Raw genomic sequence first — 12262 nt, forward strand, 5'->3', positions numbered from 1 at the left:
GCACTTCGCACTACGTGAGCTACGCGTAGCTTCGCAAACTGCGTAGTGCACTGTGCAAGATGCTGTTCGCACTGATTGCACTGTGCGGACAAGCATCCGGCACTGTGCAATCAGTGCAAACTGCATCTTGCACAGTGCAAGCGGTTGTTTTCTGCCACTCAAGTAGATTTCTACTCGAGTGGCAGCTTTCTCAACGTGGACTGGTAGTTTCTCATCGCGAGCATACGCGACCACTCGCAATTAGAAACCTGACCTCCCCGTGTTGAGAAGCTCGCCGGAAGGTTTCATTTCCACGCTCGCGATCGGCAACTTGATGTTGCCGGGATGTCATTTTGCTTGCTCGCGGTCGCCAACTTAACGTTGAGGACCGCGATCAAGCAAAAAATGACCGCTGCACTACGCGTGTTTGCACTGTGCTACGTGCAATTCGCATAGTGCGTAGTAGCGCAAACTACGCAAGCGTAGCGTAGTGCTTTGCCCAGGCTTTAAAAAAAAAAACAAATAGAAAACAAATTGATTGTGGACGCCATTTTTTTTTCTATTTGTTTACTTTAGCAATCGCGGCATGTCCACTTTAGCTTTAAAAATCTGAAGCTAAAGCACAGGTGCTGCAATTTCTTCAAAAGTAAAGAAATAGTAAAAAGTGCACATTTTCTATTGCTTTACTTTTGAAGCAATAGTGGCACTCTCACTTTAGCTTCAGATGTTTAAAGCTAAAGTGCAGGTGCCACGATCCATTTGGAATGTAATAGCATTATGAAAGGTTTGAGCTAATGACATTGCATTACTGTTAGCAGCGCCAATAGCTCAAACTTTCAAACTTTCAGTAATTGCATTGCGAATGCTTTTTCTTCTAGTGTAGTGGTCACCCAGAATGGTGTATCTGAACAAAGTGAGACGTACTATATTTGTAGCAAACACAAGGAGATGATGGACGAAGTGCTGAAACTTTTCAGACACTCACTCCCAGTCACAGGTCTGGGTTGAATCCATCATCATTCTTTCGCTCACTTCGCCACCCCAGTTTGGACCCAATCATTTGCAAATCAGTCTTGACCCTGTGCCTCATGGGAACAGTCCAGCCCAAACTGCCACACCAGGTCCTCCCTGGACAGGAAACAAGCTTCATGGGACTGGTTTCTCGCTAACACCCCTCATCAGCCAGGCTAGCTTGAATCCAGTGGTAAAGGGAGTAAGGGACCCACGTCTGGGGATACCCTGCCAACTTAGGGCGAACAATGCAAAATACAAGGAGATGATGGGAGGAGTGCTGAAACTTCTTAGACACTCACTCCCATTCAGAGATCTGGGTTGAATCCATCATCATTCTTTAGCTTACCTCGCCGTCCCAGTTTGGAGCCAGCCATATGCAAATCAGACTTGACCCTGTGCCTCATGGGAACAGTCCAGCCCCAACTGCCTGGCCAGGTCCTCCCTGGACCGTAAACAAACATCCTATATTTGTAGCAACGGAGCTTATATTTGGCTACTGTAAGAATGGACGGGTTTCTATATTTGATGCAACAGAGCTTGCATGGGGCAACCAAAACCATGGTCAGGTTCCCACTTTTCTCTTTAGCACCAGTTTGTTGACACTTATCCACACATCCTTCTACTTTACGATGGAGAAAGAAATGCGCATTTCATTGACTGCACAATTATTTTCTATCATCTTTCCAGCTACAGCATGGCCCTATCTACCAACGAAAATGGAAAGGTTGTGAGAGTGCTGGTAGATGGAGACTAAGGGCCTGATTCAGAGTTAGGTGGATGGTTTACTCCATCACATGCATAACAGATACTTTGTCTGCCATATTACAAGTGCATTAAATCAAATGGCAAATACAATGCAGAGAACAGGATATCCATCAGGTTTGTGACGGAGTAACCCCTCCGACGAACTCTAAAACAGGCCCATATTCTCCTGAGAGTGGTCTTGAAAGTGTAACTACTCACATGGTTGTTCAGGGAATTGTTATGCTGCTGAACAGAATGGATCCTCAGTTTGGTTGCACAGAGCCCTGTCAGTCCTACTACAGCAGTGACTGAATCCTGGAGTCTCATTCCAGATAACTCCATGGAGTTCACAAACAAGTGAGTGACATACAAAATACCGTTAAAGACTCACACACTGTTGATGGTTAATTTGAATGGCGGAACATCTGGTCTTGATTGAAATGTGTATTTGGGGCTAGGGACATGACCATTTTAAAATTTAGTCGCATCACTATTTTTATTTACGTATGTTTTCAAGGTTGCATCACCCCCATAGTTTCAATCGAGGCACACAAATCTCTTCTATTTCCACCTTTTTGCGTTTTCATGATGAACTACTTAGAAATAATGTATCGACTAGAGAAGATGGCGAGGGACAAGATATTTCTGTTTAACGAGGGCTGAATTGTGTGTTTATTTTTTGGGATACACTGTAAAGGAGCGCATAGGGGTGGATTGTCAGATTAAACGGATTACCATATGTAACTACTTGAATGAAGTAAACCGTAATGTTTCCTTGTCGATACTAAACTCTGTTTACCAGACTTTACCATTTCTGACCGTCCCTGGCATCTAAAGTGAGATTTCCTAAACTGCGCCCTCTTTGCGGCCACTGTGATTTGTTGTAGATACCTCCAAAGCCATTTGCTCATCTCTTGAGCTCATCTCTGCCCCTGCTCACTGAAGTCGCAAAACGTTTAGTTTCAGACATGCAACCAAATGTGGAAACGTCTGTGTTAGAGTATAAAATGTGTGCTTCTTCTTAACCCCTGGGAGTTCAACTCCGAAGCAAACCTTGGGAGGCCCTCTTGCTCCATTGCTCTGTGATGTACAGTTTTTAAAAAAATAAATACATTTACAGACTCAACCAAAACTTGAAAGCAAATTTTTCTTTCACACTTCTCCTTCTCGCACAGATGGTGTTTGAGGTTGTACTGTCATTAAATCAACTGATGTGTGCATTCACACTTGCATTAATGAGTCACAAAACTACTTTGAACAATATAAAGGTTCACATGGCTGAACTCATCTTGATCAGTGTAGTCATTTTTGAAAAATTGCATCTATGGAGTTATTACAGAAACTAAGCTTAATTAATAAATAGATACAAATCGCTTTCCACAACTATTTGTAGATGCCAATGCTTGATCATAAGCTCATCACACTTGATGAAGTAGAGCTCACTATTAAATATTTTCATAACATCATAGCTCCCAGCCATGAATTTTTGTGTGCTTGATCCCATAAGATTTTTAAAAAATCATTGGCTGGTGCCTGGGTATACGGTTTATTCATTTCAGGAGTGAGTCGAAATCTCTTCTGAAAAAAGCCGTGATATCTTTAATAAAACCTGTCATGAACCTGTTTGGTCAAGCTTCCTATTGCCTGAAGCTCAATGTAAAGACAAGTGAAGATATTTCCAAGAACGAGACAAACACATTGGACCCTTTTCTGCCCAAATTAATAAACCTACATGGAGAAGCTGTGTCTGCAATCTCAAAGCACATCATAAAATCAGCAGGGTTAGGCACCTGATTAGTAATGGTTAATATGCCCACATACACAACAATGGCCTCTGTTTTCATTTGAAATCACTCCTGCTGGGAGTTTGAAATTAGAAATTAAGCAGCCTCGGGTATTGGTAGAAAATATTGAAATGGAAACGAGGTTTTGAAGAATTCTGTGCCCTTTTGACTGGAGATCGTGCCTGCATTTTAAAGTGCCACCCTGGGGTCTGGTGCCCAAGAAAGGTTGGTTTCTGTATCTTGGCAAGGCATTGAGAAGGTGAACCATGGACCACTTTGATTACAATGGTGGATAGAATTTAGAGGGCCCTCATCTTTTCTAAGAGCAACCCAGCTTTGTACAAGAGGGAGTGGTGGGTGCATCATTTATCACATAGCAGAAGGCAATTCTCTTATTAATAATCTATATGGGGGGACGCATGTCAAATACTTCATTTGGCAAAAGCGAGCATGTGGGCTGGCTTACCGGTACACTGTGGTAGGTATCCTCTGCTGGATTTTTCTGCTGAAGAGTAACTCTGCTATAACAAGTGCTTGTGCGTGGGTTCTTCAGTGTCGTTTATGCTGATTGAACATTTCAGCACTTTCCTAGAGAGACAAAGATGGAAAGCAGGATAGAAGACGTAGAACGTTAGGAATATGACTTCAGTGTTGTAAGTGGACAAAGAAATGAGGAGTGTCAAGGCTATGGTAGCAGAGATGATAGAACAGAGAGATTGTAAGTGCTGCTGGTTTTGGACAAGAATGATGGGCTTACGATACAACTATCTTTGCTCAGGACAGAGATTGACATGGGATAGGCAAGAGACAAGGTTGTTGGCTGAAAATATACCAGCTTTCCAAATAGATATTGTCTCAAGTTGAAGGAAGTGACTTTGAAACATCTGCAATCCAAAGAAGCTTAGTTGATTTTTTCAACCAACAGAATAGCGCCTGGCAGACTCTTTTGTAGGTCTTTCGCCACAGCGGGATTCAAATGTACTATCATCTTTATAAACTCCACAGTACCTTCAGGTGTGGGATGAGTTCCTGAGAGAATCTAACTAGTTGTCCCTGTGGAGAGGTGAAAGGAGGAGCAATGTTCTTATCAGCAGAGGCTTTGTTCATGTGTGCATTGCTTGCTCTTCCTTGGGGCATTCAGGGTTAAGTGTCAGTAAGCTGACAACTGCTATACAAAGGGATTGAAAGCAGAATGATTTGTTTTGAGTGCTGCTGGGTGGAAGGGAACTATTCATGTAAATATCTTTGTACGGCTTTTTAACATGAATTTATGGCTGAAATAAGAAAGATGATTCCACAACCATTGCTAGGACAGCCAAGTCTAAACCGTCTGATAAAGGCAACCTGGATTGGTGGTCCGAACACCAATAGGACACACACAGAACCACTTGGGGTAACCATGGCCTACTTCAAGGTGAGGGTTGGATACAACTTTAGATTATTAGTACATGAGATTTGGTTATGCTGCCTTTCAATTATGCAGCATAATGGAGGTGGCCTTGCATGATCTCGAACCAGGCAGTATTCTACTCACTCTTTGGGAAGTGGGCCAGCTTCCGAAGTAGCTGCAGCAGAAAAGTCCACAGAGGTGGTCCCGAAGATCTGAAGTTGAAGACCGTGGGGATTCAAGAACTGTGCCCACCTAGCAAAGGGAATCCTGTACTAAGAAAGAGAAGACTGCAGAACCTTGAAGAGACACAGGAGGCTGGAAGAGAGGTGGGCTCACTGGCAATGTGTGCTTGTGGTTGGCACATATCTGTGGACTGCCTTCAGTGGGCACACTGTTTAGGCTTCCTACGAAGCAATGTATGAGTTGCTTGTTGGACTAATGCACCTTTGTTTCCCAGAATTTTAGAGCAATGAGTTATTAACACCAGCAGGAATTAGGGTGCACTGAGGTGAGAAAACAAGAGAAGCCATGATATAGTTGCTTCTAGAGGGAGACGCAAATCCTATTACTGATTACATGAGCGCCAATTCGGATAAGGCAATGCCCTATAATGGGTCCTTTTCTTTTGTTATTTCTTTTATGTTTCCCAAAGAGAAGAGCATACACCATTAATGCATTACATTACAATACAGACAACATAACAGAATACATTTCATTACCAAGAAAAAGAAACGTGGATCTTACTTAAGGGTCAACCACAGAAATAGAGCTGAAGAACGAGAAGAATAAAAGAGAAGAGTGAAAGAGAGAGAGTGAGGAATAGAGGAAAGAGCGATGAACAAGAAGCCCAAGGGCAACTTAAAATAATCCAACCAATCTAATACTGCATGGACAGTACTAATGTGTAGGCCGAACCACATCAGGGGGCCACCGCCCTCCACCAATCTAGTACATACTCCTGCACCGCTTCCCACAGAATACCTTGTCATTCAATGGTAGCCAATAATATCCCTTCAATTAATGACTGGGGCCCGTGCCATATAATGCGTCCAAGGCACATTTTCCTGCATCCATTTCCACTTAGGCATTTTGTGATAGGGAGTTATTTGCCCCTGGCGGGTTTGTTCGTCCGTCACAGGGGTGCAAGGTGTAGCATATGTACATGATGGAGAGCAGATCAGGACTCTAAATAGCAACCTTACGTAGAGTGTGTTTTCAACAGCATTAAGTAGGGCATTATCAGTAACTTGGAGAGACTGTTGTGCATAGTGTTAAGTTACACTGTCTTGTAATGTACTGAGTCTCCTGGAGACTCTCTTTGCGCTCCTGGGAGAGTGAGTTCCAGGAAGAGTTTAAAGAATATGGGGAAAGTCCAAGAGTTCAAATAGAAATGTATTATAAATCAAGATCCTGTTCCTATGAGGCAACACAGGATGAATGTTCCCTTGGCGTATAGGGTGAAACTCAATTAAATGTTATGCGAGTTGAGTGCTAAAGCTTATTACAAGGCATATTTGTGCGGGTCTGTATGAGACAGATGAGTTTGTGGTACCAGAGATCCTTAGATGTTTTAGAGGCTAACTAATCTGTATATTTTATATTTTTTATCTTTACACTTGTCAATGTGATCTTTTGCATTGCTATTGTTAACTTGTTTAGGGGCGGGAGTCACTTGTGTTTTTGGCCCCGGGCTCAGCGGCCATCTTGGGAAACCTACAAAACCCACACATTTCTGAATACTAGACACACGGGGGAGTCCAGCAAGGTATGGCTTGCATGGGTCCCCCAACATTTTCCTACCCAGAATCCCCTGCAAACCTCAAATATAGCTGAAAAAATCACTTTTGTCTCAAATTACTGTGTGAGAAAGTTCTGGAATCTGCGTGGATCCACACATTTCCTTTCACACAGCATTCCTCCAGGTCTCTCGATAAAAATGGTACCTCACTTGCGTGGGTGAGTCAAGTACCCGCTACAGGCAAGGGCCAAAACGTATTGAGGAGACATCAAAATGACCTATCACAAAACAACCTGGTTTTGCAAGGGGAGTCACCTGGGTTTTCGGCTCGGAGTTCGGTGGCCATCTTGGGAAACCTACCAAACCTACACATTTCTGAAAACTAGACACCCGGGGGACTCCAGCAAGGTATGGCTTGCGTGGGTCCCCTAACATTTTCCTACCCAGAATCCCCTTCATACCTCAAATATAGCAAAAAAATCACTTTTGTCTCAAATTTCTGTGTGGGAAAGTTCTGGAATCTGCATGGATCCACAAATTTCCTTTCACACAGCCTTCCCCCAGGTCTCTCAATAAAAATGGTACCTCATTCGCTTGGGTGAGTCAAGTACCCGCTACAGGCAAGGGCCGAAACGTATTGAGGAGACATCAAAATGACCTATCACAAAACAACCTGGTTCAGCGGTCATCTTGGAAAACCTACCAAACCCACACATTTCTGAAAACTAGACACCCGGGGGAGTCCAGCAAGGTATGGCCTGCCTGGGTCCCCCAACATTTTCTTACCCAGAATCCCCTGCAAATGTGTGGGTTTGGTAGATTCCCAAGATGGCCGCCGAGCCCGGGGCCAAAAATCCAGGTGACCCCCTTGCAAAACCAGGTTGTTTTGTGATAGTTAATTTTGATGTCTCCTCAATACGTTTTGGGCCCTTGCCTGTCACGGGTACTTGACCCACCCACGCAAGTGAGGTACTATTTTTACGGAGAGACCTGGGGGAACGCTGGGTGGTAGGAAATTGGTGGATCCACGCAGATTCCAGAACTTTCACACACAGATATTTGAGAAAAAAGTGATTTTTTAGCTAAATTTGAGGTTTACAGGGGATTCTGGGTAGGAAAACGTTGGGGGATCCATGCAAGCCATAGCTTGCTGGACACCCTCAGGTGTCTAGTTTTCAAAAATGTATAGATTTCCCTTGGTGCCGGAAGAGCTAGGGTTCAAAATCTACAGTTAGGCACTTTGCAAAAAAAGGGTCAGTTTTCCCTGTGAAAATGTGGTGTGTCCGCATTGTGTTTTGGGCCGTTTCCTGTCACGGCCACTAGGCCTACCCACACAAGTGAGGTACCATTTTTCTCTGAAAACTTTGGGGAATGCCGGGTGAGTGGAATTTTGTTGATCCACGCAGAATCCAGATCTTTCCACCACAGAAATGTGAGGAAAATGTGTGTTTTTATTTTTACAAAGTTTGAGGTTTGCAAGAGATTCTGGGTAACAGAACCTGGTGAGACCCAGTCAAGTCACCCCATCCTGGATTCCCCTAGGTCTCTAGTTTTGAAATATGTATAGGTTTGCTAAGTTTCCCTAGGTGCCGGCAGAGCTAGGGTTCAAAATCTACAGCTAGGCACTTTGCAAAAAAAGGTCATTTTTCACTGTAAAAATAAAGTGTGTCTACGTTGCGTTTTGAGCCGTTTCCCGTCGCGGGCACGAGGCCTACCCTCACAAGTGAGGTACCATTTTTATCGGGAGACTTAGGGTAACACAGAATTGTAGAGCAACCTTTATAACCTTTTGACTTTTTGATGCATTTCTGCCTTCCAAATGAAAGGCAATGTGTAAAAAAAGAAGTCACTTTGACAAATGTCCTATAATTCTCGTGCTAGTATGGGTGCTCACAATTTAGGAAATGTGCAAATATCTACTGTTTCTAAACTCTATATTTTGTTTCAATTTCAGAAATACATAGGTGTCTTTCATACTGATTTTTCCCTGTATATATTTTCCTAAATCAATTGCTATATATCCGGTACATAATAAAAAAACATTGCAAGACGCCGTTCAGTTATTGCCTCTGCGTTCATCCGGTTCTTTGTGAACCTACAAGTCCTATATATCCCCACAACCAGCAAGGTCCAGCGGATGTAACTGTATATTGCTTTCAAACAGATGTCATAATTGGAAGAAGTTACAGGTGAAAACGTTGGCACAAATGGCCATTTTTGTAAACTCATTTTCAATTTTTTCTATATTCAACTGTTAGTTTCTATAAAGAAACCTTGAAGGATCTACACAAATGACCCATTGCTGAATTCAGAACTTTGTCTACTTTCCTAAAATATATAGTTTTCCAGGATTCATTAATGCTTTTATACCCATTTCTACCATTAACTGGAAGAAGGTTGAAAGCGCACAAAAAAGCAAAAATAAGCTATGTCCCAGTAAAATGCCAAAACTGTGTAAAAAATGTTGGTTTTTGGACAAAAGTTTCAGTCCCTAAAAGCTGGATAAATGGTGATTTCAGCCCCACAAACCCTTTGTTCATACCATTTGCAGGGAAAAAAACAGATGCTTTCATTTGCAGCACTTTTTCCCCATTTTTCCACAAAAAAAACACAATTTTGCTGTATTTTGGATAATTTCTGGGTCCCCTCTAGGGGAATCCAAAAACCCTGGCTACCTTTAGAATTCCCATGATGTTGGAAGAAAAGGACGCAAATTTGGCGTGGATACCTTATGTGGTCAAAAAGTTACAGGGTCCTACGCGCAAACTACCCCATATAGCCAAAAAAAGGCTTAGCACAGGGGGGGGAAAGGCCTAGCAGCGAAGGGGTTAAAAGGACTGCAGAGTTCCTTGTATATCCAACAGTTTTCAGGCAACAATAAAAGTGTCAAGATAACTCTGGTGATTAACGTACCTGCTGGAGAGAGATCAAAGTTTTGTCTACTGGCAGTTTTGACTCATCTAAGGTAGCGCAGAGTTGTCATATGCCTGCTGCAAAAAGCGTGTACTATGCTGGCCACAGAAAAGGATTTTATGTGCATAGCCCAGTGGGTTATTGCTTTTGTCACGGAGAACCTTTGGTTAAAGTGCAGTTCATAAGTTACAATCGCAATCTAAGTTAGAAAGTTATGTTTTTTTTGTCCCAGTCTTCCATTATCCTCATTTTGCTAAAAATGGGTTGTTTGGGTAGAAATAAATTCTTGTTTAGTAAAGTCAACCCTGAGCTCTGTGTTACGTTCTGAATCCCGAATGTGTGCTTCGCCAGGACAAGTACTGTAGTCTCCGTTGTCTTATGTAACTTTTTTTATACATGATTTACACACGTATGATTCATTGTCTCTGTATAAGTTTGTGATGTAAAATGCTCTGACACTCTATACTTGTATGTGAGGTGCTATTAAACAAATGAAATACATGAGAGGGGCTATGAAGAGATGTGAGACACTGTTGGGGGGTGATAGTGTGGGAATCATTCATTGAAGAGCCCCAATAAAGAATGCCGTATCCTGGTTCAGTGTAAAGTCATACATTACTATGCTTTAAAAATGAATACAATTTAATAAATAATGACAAATGTGTTGTAGAATGCACCATGTCTGTCCAAATTTTCTTGAGAGGGGGGGGGGTTAATTCCCGCAAGCCCCCTGCAGTGGTCAGGTTTGCTCGCTGCGCTCCACCGCTGTATGGAGGGCTGGTCTGCCAAAAATTGCCAGGGCTGCTTTGGGTTCGCAGCCCGGCCCATATTCGAATGAACTGTCGGTTCTAAAACTCCGTTGGAAGTTGCTCGGATGAGGAATACAAGATAAAGATAATGTGTCCAGAGGAAGGGAGGTACGGGCTCTTAGAAAAAGGCTACTGTGCACCCCTTCTCTCAGGGATGGTCTGGTTTGCTCCACAAGCACGTTTCTGTAGCAAGCTCATTTCCAGTAAAACTAGTTTGAAGCTCATACCAAGAATGCCATACATAAAACACAAAGCTCGGATTACATCTGTGTTTAAAAGCAGCCTGTATACTTGTCCACTTCATGCAAATGAGGGTTCCTCGACCCTGTGTCCACCAATCCCAGCTTCACGCAACGCCCACGAGGGCCAGGTCGCCACACTGCTTAACACTTGCGCATACATGCAGAAGTTTAGAAGAGGAAAGTAGAGATAAAAAAAAAGAATCGAGAGAATGTATTTCTTCTATTGAAGCAGAGGCAATGTGAGGCGGGAGACAGCCAAAATAAAGCCATTTGTGGCTTTAAAAAACGTGAGTCTCCCCTCTGAAGCAGGTCTGTGTTGACATGTGTGCTTGCGTCTCACACTGTCCACCAGAGCTAGCTTTCGTCACACTGCCCAATACTTGCTCATACTGCTCACCAGACCAACTTCTAATGCTGCCCTTCGGTGAGAGTGCCTCACGCTGCTCAGTGCCCCTCACACTACTTACTAGTAGCCCATCTACCTGCCCCCAGTGCAAGCCAATAACCCCCTCGGCACTTCACAGCAACCTCCTCCCGTCATCCAGTGCCTATCACTGCCCACCAGTATCAGTCTCTCCACTGCCCACCAGTGTCGGTCTCTTCCTCTGTCCATCGAAGACACCCTTTCACACAGCCCCCTAGTGCCTGGTTCTCCCACTACCAACCAGTGCACATCAAACCAGTTCAAGCAGAGAATTCAAACTCCGTGCCCATACAGTCCCTGGACTCTCTACTGTGGCTGTTAATGGGACAGCAGGTTATGTGATGTGATGTGATTTGTGAGGGGGAAAGCATGTAATAACTAAAAGACAGTTAAAGAGTAACAAAACCTGATAACCCAGTAGCCTGTCAAAGACCTACCTGGATGTCTCTCCCAGATGTCTCCAGGTGCGAACCCTTGACAGTCTCTTGAGGGCGACTTAGGGTGTGTGAGCAGCGTCTCCCGAATTCGAACGAAGTTTTCTCTGCCTGTCTCACCGTCTTGCAGTCGCACCGGTTGCCTGAAGCCCCAGGCTCAATCTATGCAGTGAAAAATCAGGAAGTACGTGGGCCCCTCCCATGCTGCACCACCACGAAAGGGCAGCGTTCTGCCTTTGTTGACCATTTCGTTACGTTAGGAAACGTGCGCTGGCATCTGTTCTTTGAGCGATGTAAAGTACAACACAGATGCTTGTGTTGTGCGTAAATGCGTGCTTATTTTGCGCCAGTGGTTGCAGGCGGTGGACAGAGGCACTCATATTTTTTGAACCGGAATTTATTTTTAATTATCGGACTGACACAAAGCAAGAGAAAGGGGACAAAAGGGACAATTAAAAATTACGAGAAGGATAGGAACTAGTGAAAAGGCAGAGAAGGGCATGTGTAGCATCTTTCCCAGCCCCAGGCCCATGCAATGAAATATGCTCTGGATTGTATGTCTTTATTCCTTAGCATACAATCAATTCTGCACTCTCTTTATGTCATAACCTTTAATAACCACACCTTAACACCTCCCAGCAAGTTGCGTAATTCCTTTTTGAGTTTGCTCAGAACTGCCAAAAGGTCCCAGCGCACATAGTCTTACGACACTACGACACTACATCTCCCCCCTTGTTAAATAAAAATTACAAATAATAATCACATCATATTTCTTCATTAAGGGGTCAAGG

General features: G+C 43.5%; 1 protein-coding gene across 6 annotated transcripts in view; it reads right to left on the reverse strand.

The window, feature by feature from the left end:
- The window catches only part of LOC146811779 (CD276 antigen-like), a 296310-nt gene that overhangs the window by 196977 nt on the left and 87071 nt on the right, over positions 1-12262 (reverse strand). For 3 of the 6 annotated variants that reach the window (XM_085618767.1, XM_085618768.1, XM_085618765.1), the window contains exons 1-2: positions 11475-11620; positions 3988-4109 (exon numbers count right to left, since the gene is read on the reverse strand). The exons of 1 other annotated variant lie outside the window; for it this stretch is intronic. The gene's annotated coding sequence lies outside the window, so the exon portion shown is untranslated. Of the gene's footprint in view, positions 1-3987; positions 4110-11474; positions 11621-12262 lie in introns of those variants that run through there. 2 more of the 6 variants (XM_085618769.1, XM_085618766.1) reach the window with 1 other exon arrangement.

The sequence above is a fragment of the Triturus cristatus genome, chromosome 7 (assembly GCF_964204655.1).
Source record: "Triturus cristatus chromosome 7, aTriCri1.1, whole genome shotgun sequence".
Taxonomy (NCBI): domain Eukaryota; kingdom Metazoa; phylum Chordata; class Amphibia; order Caudata; family Salamandridae; genus Triturus; species Triturus cristatus.